We start from the raw sequence: 9,380 nt of genomic DNA, 5'->3' as shown, positions 1-9,380 counted from the left end.
AAGAGCCTAACAAATTGGTAAATGAGACTATGCCACCTAGTACACATGGCACATGTCAGGCTAGTTGAACACCATCAGAGGCCGATCTTTGAGAAGTGTCGGAGTACTTCAAGAATTACACAACTGGTAGTGCCCCAATAGCAATGCCAGGACCACTAAGAGAATTCTTAGTTCAAGAGACTGATAGCATTGGAGAAGCTCCAATCTATGAGGGACCGGCAAAAACACGCATAATAAACCTCACCCTGGAAGGGGAGGAAGAAAAAATAGTTTTCATTGGGAAACATCTTCAACAAGAAGATGAAACCAAACTCAAAGCACTCCTAATGGAATATCATGACTGCCTAGCATGGTCATACAAAGAGATGAAAGGAATTTCACCAGACATGGTAGTACACACGATAGCTATAAGGGAAGGTGCCCACCCTAAGGTATGTGGACCTTATCGCACAAATCCTACGTATGGCACCATGGTTTATGATGAGCTAGAAAAACTCCTAGATGCTGGATTCATCTATGAGATAGAGCACACTGATTAGGTTTCATTCATCGTCATTGTGCCTAAATGCAACAAGAAGCTCAGAATATGCATAAGCTTAAAGAATGTGAATGCCGCCACAATTAGGGATCACTATCCCCTACCCTTAACATAAACAATGTTGGAAAAGGTGGCAGGCTCCGAAATATATAGCTTCTTGGATGGCTTCAATGGCTATAACCAAGTGCAAATTGCTCCTAAAGACCAATCAAAAATAGAATTTGCTAGAGAACGGGGTATTTTTTCATATAGAGTCATGCCATTCAGCCTTTGTAATGCCCCAGCCACATTCCAATGAGTCATGTTCCTAGCTTTCAAGTCATTTCTAAATAAGTTTTTACAGGTGTTCTTGGATGATTTGTGCATCCATTCAAACAAAAAAGACCACTTCAAATGTCTTGAAGCAGTACTAATCAAATGTAGGGAGTATGGCATCTCCCTAAATCCCAACAAAATGTCAGTTCATGGTCACCCACGGAGTTGTTTTGGGACACATTGTTTCTCAACATGGGATTGCAACTGACATGGACAAAATCAAAATCATCATGGAATTGCCTCCTCCTACAAATTCCAAAGGTGTACAGGTCTTTATGGGACATGCCGGCTATTATACAAGATTTATATTTGGTATGCCATGATAGCTAGACCACTTTACAAATTATTAGTGGAATTCTTATCGATAGAAGAGTGCGACCAAGCCTTTGAGCTTTTAAAGTGGCACCTAATCACATCATCCATCCTTATATCTCCCGATTGGGATATTGATTTTCATGTTCATAGTGATGGAATCAGATATGCAATTGGGAGTGTGCTTTATCAACCTGGTGAACATAAGAAAGACTACCCATTCTACTTTGCCAGTCAATAACTCAATGATGCAGAGATCAACTATACCACCACAGAAAGAGAATCCTTAGCAATGGTGTATAGTGTTCAAAAATTTTGGCACTATCTACTGGCAAATGATTTTGTCTTCTACACCAACCAGAGTATATTGTCTCTATGCCAACATGGACTTAGGTAGAACAGAATGTGCTCCGCTTGTACTTGCATAGGGCTAGAAATAATCCCTCTTAGAAATCCAACTTCCATGTTCTACATGCAAGTTCTACATACAATTCCTACATGCAACTCCTACATGCAAGTTCTACATGCAACTCCTACATGCGAGTCCTACATGCAACTCCTATATGCGAGTCCTACATGCAACTCCTACATGCGAGTCCTACATGCAACTCCTACATGTGAGTTCTACATGCAAGTCCTACATGAAACTCCTACACGCGAGTTCTACATGCAAGTCCTACATGCAACTCCTACATGCATGTTCTACATGCAATTCCTACATGCATGTTCTACATGCAAGTTCTACATGCAACTCCTATATGCAACATGCAACTCCTACATGCAACTTCTATATGCAAAATCTACATGTAGAGAGAGAAGCTCTCCAACTTGTATAAATACCCCATAATGGAATGAAGCCCATCCTCTTTGGGGCATTGTGTTGAGTTCTACTTTGGTATTCCAAGCAATTGTCTCAAGTGTCCATGCTTCCTTGCACTCCATGTCCAAAAGCATGTCCTAACCTTGCAACTCCTTTTCCCCTCTCCTCTAACCTTGCAACCCATCCTCTCCCTCTCCTCCACCCTCCTCCTCCCTCCTCCTCCTCCTCTTCCTCTCCTCCTCCCTCCTCCTCCTCCCTCTCCTCTCTTCTCCTTCTCCCTTCTCCTCCTCCCTCCTCCTTCTCCTCCTCCCTCCTCCCTCTCCTCCACCTCCCTTCTCCTCCTCCCTCCTCCTCTCCTCCTCCTCCCTCCTCTCTCTTCTTTCCCCCATGCTCTTACACCTTCTTCCTCTCCCACTCCTATGCTCCCCCTAAACCCTTAATTCCTCAACCCTTAACCTCCATGATCTACGAGGAAGATGAGTTCTCCACCATGTACTCTACCCTAAACTTTGGATCCTCCTCCTAACCCTGGAACCTCTTCTAAAATCTGGAACCTCTTCTAAACCTTGGAACCCCTCTCTAAACCTTGGAATCTCCTTCTAACCCTTAAACTCCTCCTAAACCCTGCAACCCCCAATGAAGGCAAAAGCCTTCATTACCTCAACCATGATGATACACTTAAGCCTGTCTCTCACCGAAATATGACTCAAGGTCCTAAGCTACTCGTATACTACAAACGACAATCCCGATATATCTGTAGGTGACAAAAAGCCTCAGAACCTTGCATATTGAGAATACCTTGCTCTTCCTACGGAAGCTGTGGGAAAGAGCCAAAAACCTTAATTCATGTGAAGCTTTTAGCTAAGGGAATAAAATTAAGAAAATGGTATTCAATATTTATATTGCCTAGGTTAGGGCACATAGATCCCGAATAGTACCAATTCAAGCTTTAAATTTCTCATGTTAGGGTGCATAGATCCCTAGAGCCTAGCCATAATCTTTATGCCATCACTTAGTAGATTCCTATAAAGTTTTGTCTTCTTCTAACCATTGATGCCACGCATGGTTATGAAAAACCAACGTTGGTGACCCTCACGTGTTGGAGTGTGCATGATGGGAATTTGTGAAATTGAGCATTTCCCCTTCCCGTGTGCACATTTTGGCTCCGATGCATATGAAACTTTGTGGGAACATGGAGAACACCTAGGATAACACTTGTGCAAACTTTGGTACCCATCTGACACTTCCACATATCCAAATCTTTCACAATTTGACCATTTTCACCATGTGCACCTAGTTTGATATGTGAAGGGGCAACATATGGAATGGATCAATAGAATTTGCATGTCCATGTGTAAAATTCACTTAAAACCTTTTAGAGTTCTTAAACTCAATGGTATCCATGTTCTTGCAAGGTTTGAGTTCCATCCGACCCCGAATGTGGGAATTGGGTGGTGAAATGGCCCAGTTTCAGCATGTGCACCTAGTCTCATATGTGAAGGGGCAACTTATGGAATGGATCAATAGAATCTGCATGTCCATGTGTCAAATTGGTTTCACACTTTTCACAGGTATTAAACTCAATGGTCTCCATTTTCTTGCAAAGTTTTAATTCCATCCGACATCGAATGTGGGCACTCAGAGGTGAAATGGCCCATTTTCACCATGTGCACCGTCTCACATGTCAAGGGGAAACATACGGAATGGATCAACAGAATTTGCATTATCCATGTTTTAGATTGGATTCAAATTTTGCACAGGTCTTAAAATGAATGGTTTCCATTTTCTTGCAAAGTTTGAGTTCTATCTGACATCGAATGTAGAAACTGGGAGGTGAAATGGCCCACTTTCACCATGTGCACCTAGTCTCATATGTGAAGGGGCAACATATGGCATAGATCAATAGAATTTGTCCCTCCATGTGTTGGATTGGACTAAAAATTTTCACAGGTATTTAAATCAATGGTATCCATGTTCTTGCAAAGTTTGAGTTCTATCTGACACCGAATGTGGGCATTGGGAGGTGAAATGGCCCATTTTCACCATGTGGAATTGCAGAAAGAAAAAATAGGCATATTGGAGAGGTATCTCGGGCTATGCTAAATGAAAAAGATCTATCAGATTATTATTGGGCTGAAGCAGTTGCTACAGCAGTTTATATAATGAACAGGACTCCCACTGCAGCAATACATGGCATGACACCAGAGGAGATGTATACTGGTAGGAAACCACATATTTCTCATTTGAAAATTTTTGGTTGCATTGCCTATGTCCATGTGCCAGATGAGTTGAGGTCCAAGTTGGATCCAAAAGCTGAGAAGTGCATCTTTATTGGTTATTCTCTGCAGCAGAAAGGGTATAGATGCTATAACCCTTCTACACGAAAGTTCACAGTGAGCAGAGATGTTGTTTTTGATGAGATGAGCAGCTGGTATAAACCAGTAAATGTAATGATTGATGTAGATGCACAAAATGGTAATGCTGCACAGAATTCACAGCAGCAATCACAAAATATTAGTGGACCTGGAGTGTCCTCTAGCAGTGGTTCACATACTTCGCCATGGACAGGCAGATTGAGATCAGGAGAATCTCCTCAAAGCAATGCAGAGAGTGGTATGCACGTATCACGAAAAGGAAAAGAGAAGGTAGATCAGCCCATGTTTGATGTGAATGCAGGGGTGAATGGAATGCGGCCAGGAGGTAGCCTTGGATCACAATTGGTGCATTTTGACCACATCCATCGAGTAAAAGGATGGTCAACTATGGGTGCTCATGTGTATGACCCTTCCATAAGGGAACTCTTAACAATATTTATATGTGAATTCAAGGTGGAAGATACCCATGCACAAGTGCACTTGTGGAAGCTTTTGAATAGTCAGATGGAGAAGAATGGTTTTGAACCACTTGAATTTTAAGGATTCATGGCAGATGGAGCACGAGTAAATTGGCTTGCTATCCACACAGTTTACAATGGTGGGCTTGAAAATGTAATGGAGGGTAAAGAAAGGACTTGTGGTTTTCACTGGGAGATGAGCATGGTTGAGCATACCAAAAGATGCATTAAGCCACAATTTCAAGAGGAGCATAAGGTTCTATGTAGGAAATGGAGGGAGGCAATGATAGCTGCTTCTGTAGATTAATGCAAGAGAACATTGACCTTGTATTGGTCTCCATTGCATGTGAAAGAGGGTGAGTTGCCAGCACTCCACACATGGTTGGCTTGGTGGGATGTTAGAGTCAACCAATGGGGGGGAATGTTTTTGTAGCAAGAGAAAAATTCTAGGTTTGTTCCTACAGTAAATCTTTTGGAGACAAAACACTCTAGCATAAGAGCAGCACATGGGTATGCAAGACACATAACATTGTATGAAGCTTGTTCTGCAGATCTTGCAATGAGTGTCCTTCAGAGTGCTCACTATAATGCCTTTTTGAATGGAAAACACTTGGGTACAGGTCCGAATTTGGATGTTCTATGAATCCTTGATGGTGGTGGATCTAGTAAAGGAGATAGAAATAGGCTAGTTGATTTGTCACACACTATGATTGAAGAGGCTGGGTTACACTCTCCAAAGATGGATAGACCGATGACAGAACCCCGATAAGTATGAGAAGAAAGAGGAGTTCTACATGTTCAATTGTGGTCCATGCACTTGATAGTCATCGCCCTGAATACATCACTATCACTACAAAGAGAGTGATTGGAAAAAGACGACAACTTGATTTTTTTAATCCTACAAACTAGGTAGTTTGTAGAGAGGCAAACATTCATGATGCCAATTGGGCAATTAGGAGAACTGAAGCACATAGTGTTGTCACATGCTTTGGTTACTTGATAGAAAGTCAGAGACGGTGTGGGTCACTGATCAATGCACTTGGTAGAAGTACAAGCAATGGTGTGCCAGTGCCTTGCTTTAAGGGAAGAAGGCAACATTCCAATTGATTGACAGAACAATTTGTTTGGTTTTGTAATATTATTGTGACCCATACATGGAAGGTGGATAATTCCATTCAAGGTGTTCATGGAAACTCTCCAGGTGTGTGGAAGGTTGCATGTGGGACATCAATTACTGTGGATGAGAGGGAGACCTTGGTATGGGCAGGATTTGTATTTGATACTGATGATGCTATTGGTGTCATGAGCTTCCCATCTTGTATGCAAAAAATCCGTACGCCAAGCCATGTGCGCCCATCTTGTCGTGATGGAAAGCTTGTATCATGGAGAACTAGGTTGAATAAAGAATTCAAAGAAAGGATAAGCAAGGCAGTTGCAGAGAATGGGGAGGTTGTAAGAGAGAGCACTATTATTCCAAATGAGGTGCATCTTTTCCACATTCATACATCATGTTTAATTTCCAAGGGGCTAACATACTGTGTCTCAATTTCAGAATTCCCACGTTGTACATGTCTTGATTTCACTCAAAGGGAGACAAGTAAAACTCCTTATATGCCTTGCAAGCACATATACTTTGTGTTCATTGTAGTGTTGGGATTGAGTGATACAGTGCATCAGTTTATGCATCAAGCAGTGTTGACTAAGATTGAATTGTTTCAAGCACTGGATGGAAAAAGAAATCCATATTCCATAGACTAGATGATGTGAAAGACATTCTATTGTTCTTTGCTAAACATGCGGATTACAGAGGTAGGGATCCTTCGATGTTTTTGTAATCGAAGTAAGGATATACTTCTACAAGCATTAGAGGCAAGATATGTCAGCCTTTAATGTGAATAGTAGAAGATGCAATAGATGTAATGTGCTTTTTTTCTCTACATGCCTTCCATTTTTTGGATCAAATGTTTGGAAGATGTACTTCTGCAAACATGGAAGGCATGATATGTACATGTAGAGTATGAGTAGGTTTTGGCTATATTCTACCTGCTCTTATGTTGTTGTCTCTCCATAAGGATTTCAGTGTGAAAGTAAGGAGAGGCATTTTGGGGCATGACTCCTCTCTCCAATGAAATTTGATTAGTCATATAGTGGATCAAGGGCTACTCGGTTGCCTGTTGTTTAATCACGCTCGCTTAATTGGGCTCGCTCGCTTTTTCTTGCTCGCTCTTTGATAATCCTCCAACATATGCAAGTGGATTCACATCCTGGAAAGTGATTCTCCTCATTTCAACATCCCTCATGGGTGCCTTATGCATCTTCTTCTCATTAAAGACTACATCATGGCTGTGTATGATCTTCTTTGCTTTTGGATCCCAGAGATGATAGCCCATCTCTCCACTTTCACCATAACCTACAAAGATGCATTTCCTAGACTTAGGATCTAGCTTCTTTCAAAGCTCTTTCGGCACATGTGCATATGCCTCACACCCAAATATATGCACATATGAGAGTAAGAGGGCTTCTTGCCACTCCATGCCTCTTCAAGAATACCACCATCCAAACTCTTACTAGGTGATCTATTGATCACATGCACTGCAAACTTCATTGCCTCAGCCCAAAAACCACTAGAAAGGATGTGAGCTCTGCAGTCATCATTGCCTCAACCCAAAAACCAAAAATAGTACGAGAGGATGTGAGCTCCCTCATAATCCCACGTGTATCATAGAAATGCTGAAAGTCATGAGAGAGATACTCTCCACCATTGTCAGTCCGTAGGCATTTAAGCGTTCTACCTGACTGATTCTCAACCAAGGCCAGCCATTTCTAAAATACCTGAACACATCACTCTTTCGAGCTATAGCATAAGCCCACACTTTCCTAGTTGCATCATCAATGAATGTCACATAGCATTCAGCCCCGCCTAATGACCGTGTAGGCATGGGACCACATATGTCTGAATGCACCAAATCAAGCTTTTCAAACTCTTTCTTTCCCCTTCTTTTATGGGCTGATTTAGTCTGCTTCCCATAGAGACAGTGCTCACAAAATTCATCAGAGAAACTCAAATGCGGTACATAACCCAAATGGCCTAAGAGTTTCATTCCATTCTGGCTCATGTACCCCAACTTACAATGCCACAAAGAAGTGCTTGGCTGCTCAGTTATTGCAACAACATGATCAAATAGCCCTGATACATGTAAGGGATACAAAGTCCCACACTTGGCACCCCTGGCCAAAAGCATAGAGCCCTTTTGGATTTTCCAACTCTAAAAGCCAAAAGTGGTGTGAAAACTAGTATCATCTAGCTGGCCCATTGAAATAAGACTCTTGGTCAACTTAGGCACATGTCTCACATGTTTCAAAACAAATGCAAACCCATTTGCAAAAGAAAAATTTATGTCACCTACTCCCACTATGTCACATGCATAGTCATTTCCAAGATGCACACAACCTGTCTTTCCACTATCATAAGTGGAGAACCATTCCCTATGGGAAGTAACATGGAATGAAGCACTAGAATCCAAAATCCAATCGTGGGAATATGCATCACATTCTTTTTCTTATCCTTTTGCTCTCTTTTCAACTTGTAGCAATCCTTTTTCATATGGCCCTTCTCACAGTGGTAACACTCGATGTTCCATGCCTTGGATTTGCTACGAGTCTTCCCTCTTTCTTGGGACTTCCCCTTGAACTATGATCTACCCCTTTGCACATTTAAGGCTGCATCCTACTTGTTACCGTCCATAAACTTTCATCTAATCTCCTCGGCCAACAAGCTACCCACAACATCATCAAATTTTAGTACTCCACCAGGTGCAGAGTTACTGACAGCTATACAAAAGGTATCCCATGAGGATGGCAATGAACATAAGAGAAATATTGCCTTAGTCTCCGCATCAAAATTCATCTTCTGAGCCTGAAGCTGGGTGAAAATAATATTGAATTCATTCAAGTGAGAAGCAATGGAGACCCCTTCCTTCATCTGCAGCTCAAACAACCTCTTCATGAGGTAAACTTTATTAGAGGTAGTTTTCTTCTCATAAGTGGCACACAGTTTCTTCCACAGATCTTCCATAGTCTGCTCATTTACTACTGTGAAATAAACTAACTCTGCAAGATGAAGTCTAATAGTAGACTTTGCTAATGCATCCAACTCATTCCAATCATCCTTAGACATATTTGCAGGCTTAGCTTCAATCCTTGCCAAGGGTTTAATCTGCTTCTTTTGAATAAGCACATCCCTTATCTATTATTTCCACAAAGAAAAGTTTGTCCCATCAAACCTTTTAATGTTGAAAAACTCCTTTTTAGACATAGAAGAGGATGCCATGAAGCAAATAAAGCAAAATCCCAAATGCTAGTGCTTGCAAGAGAGAATCACACCAAATACCAGGTGCACCCAAATGTGTATGCCACAATAGATTGAAATATTACCAAAACGCAAAGCTCAACGCATCAAAAGATGTAGCTGACTCATGTGCATGTACTATGCATCCATACGAGCAAATCTTGCCCAAAAGAAAATGCCAACTGCAATGGCAATCCAAAATGCCAATAAGTGC

Source organism: Dipteris shenzhenensis, chromosome 4 (assembly GCF_047967505.1).
Source record: "Dipteris shenzhenensis isolate YYH24624 ecotype China chromosome 4, Dip_SZ_1.0, whole genome shotgun sequence".
In the NCBI taxonomy this organism is placed as follows: Eukaryota; Viridiplantae; Streptophyta; class Polypodiopsida; order Gleicheniales; family Dipteridaceae; genus Dipteris; species Dipteris shenzhenensis.
Note: the sequence above shows the minus strand (reverse complement) of the source record.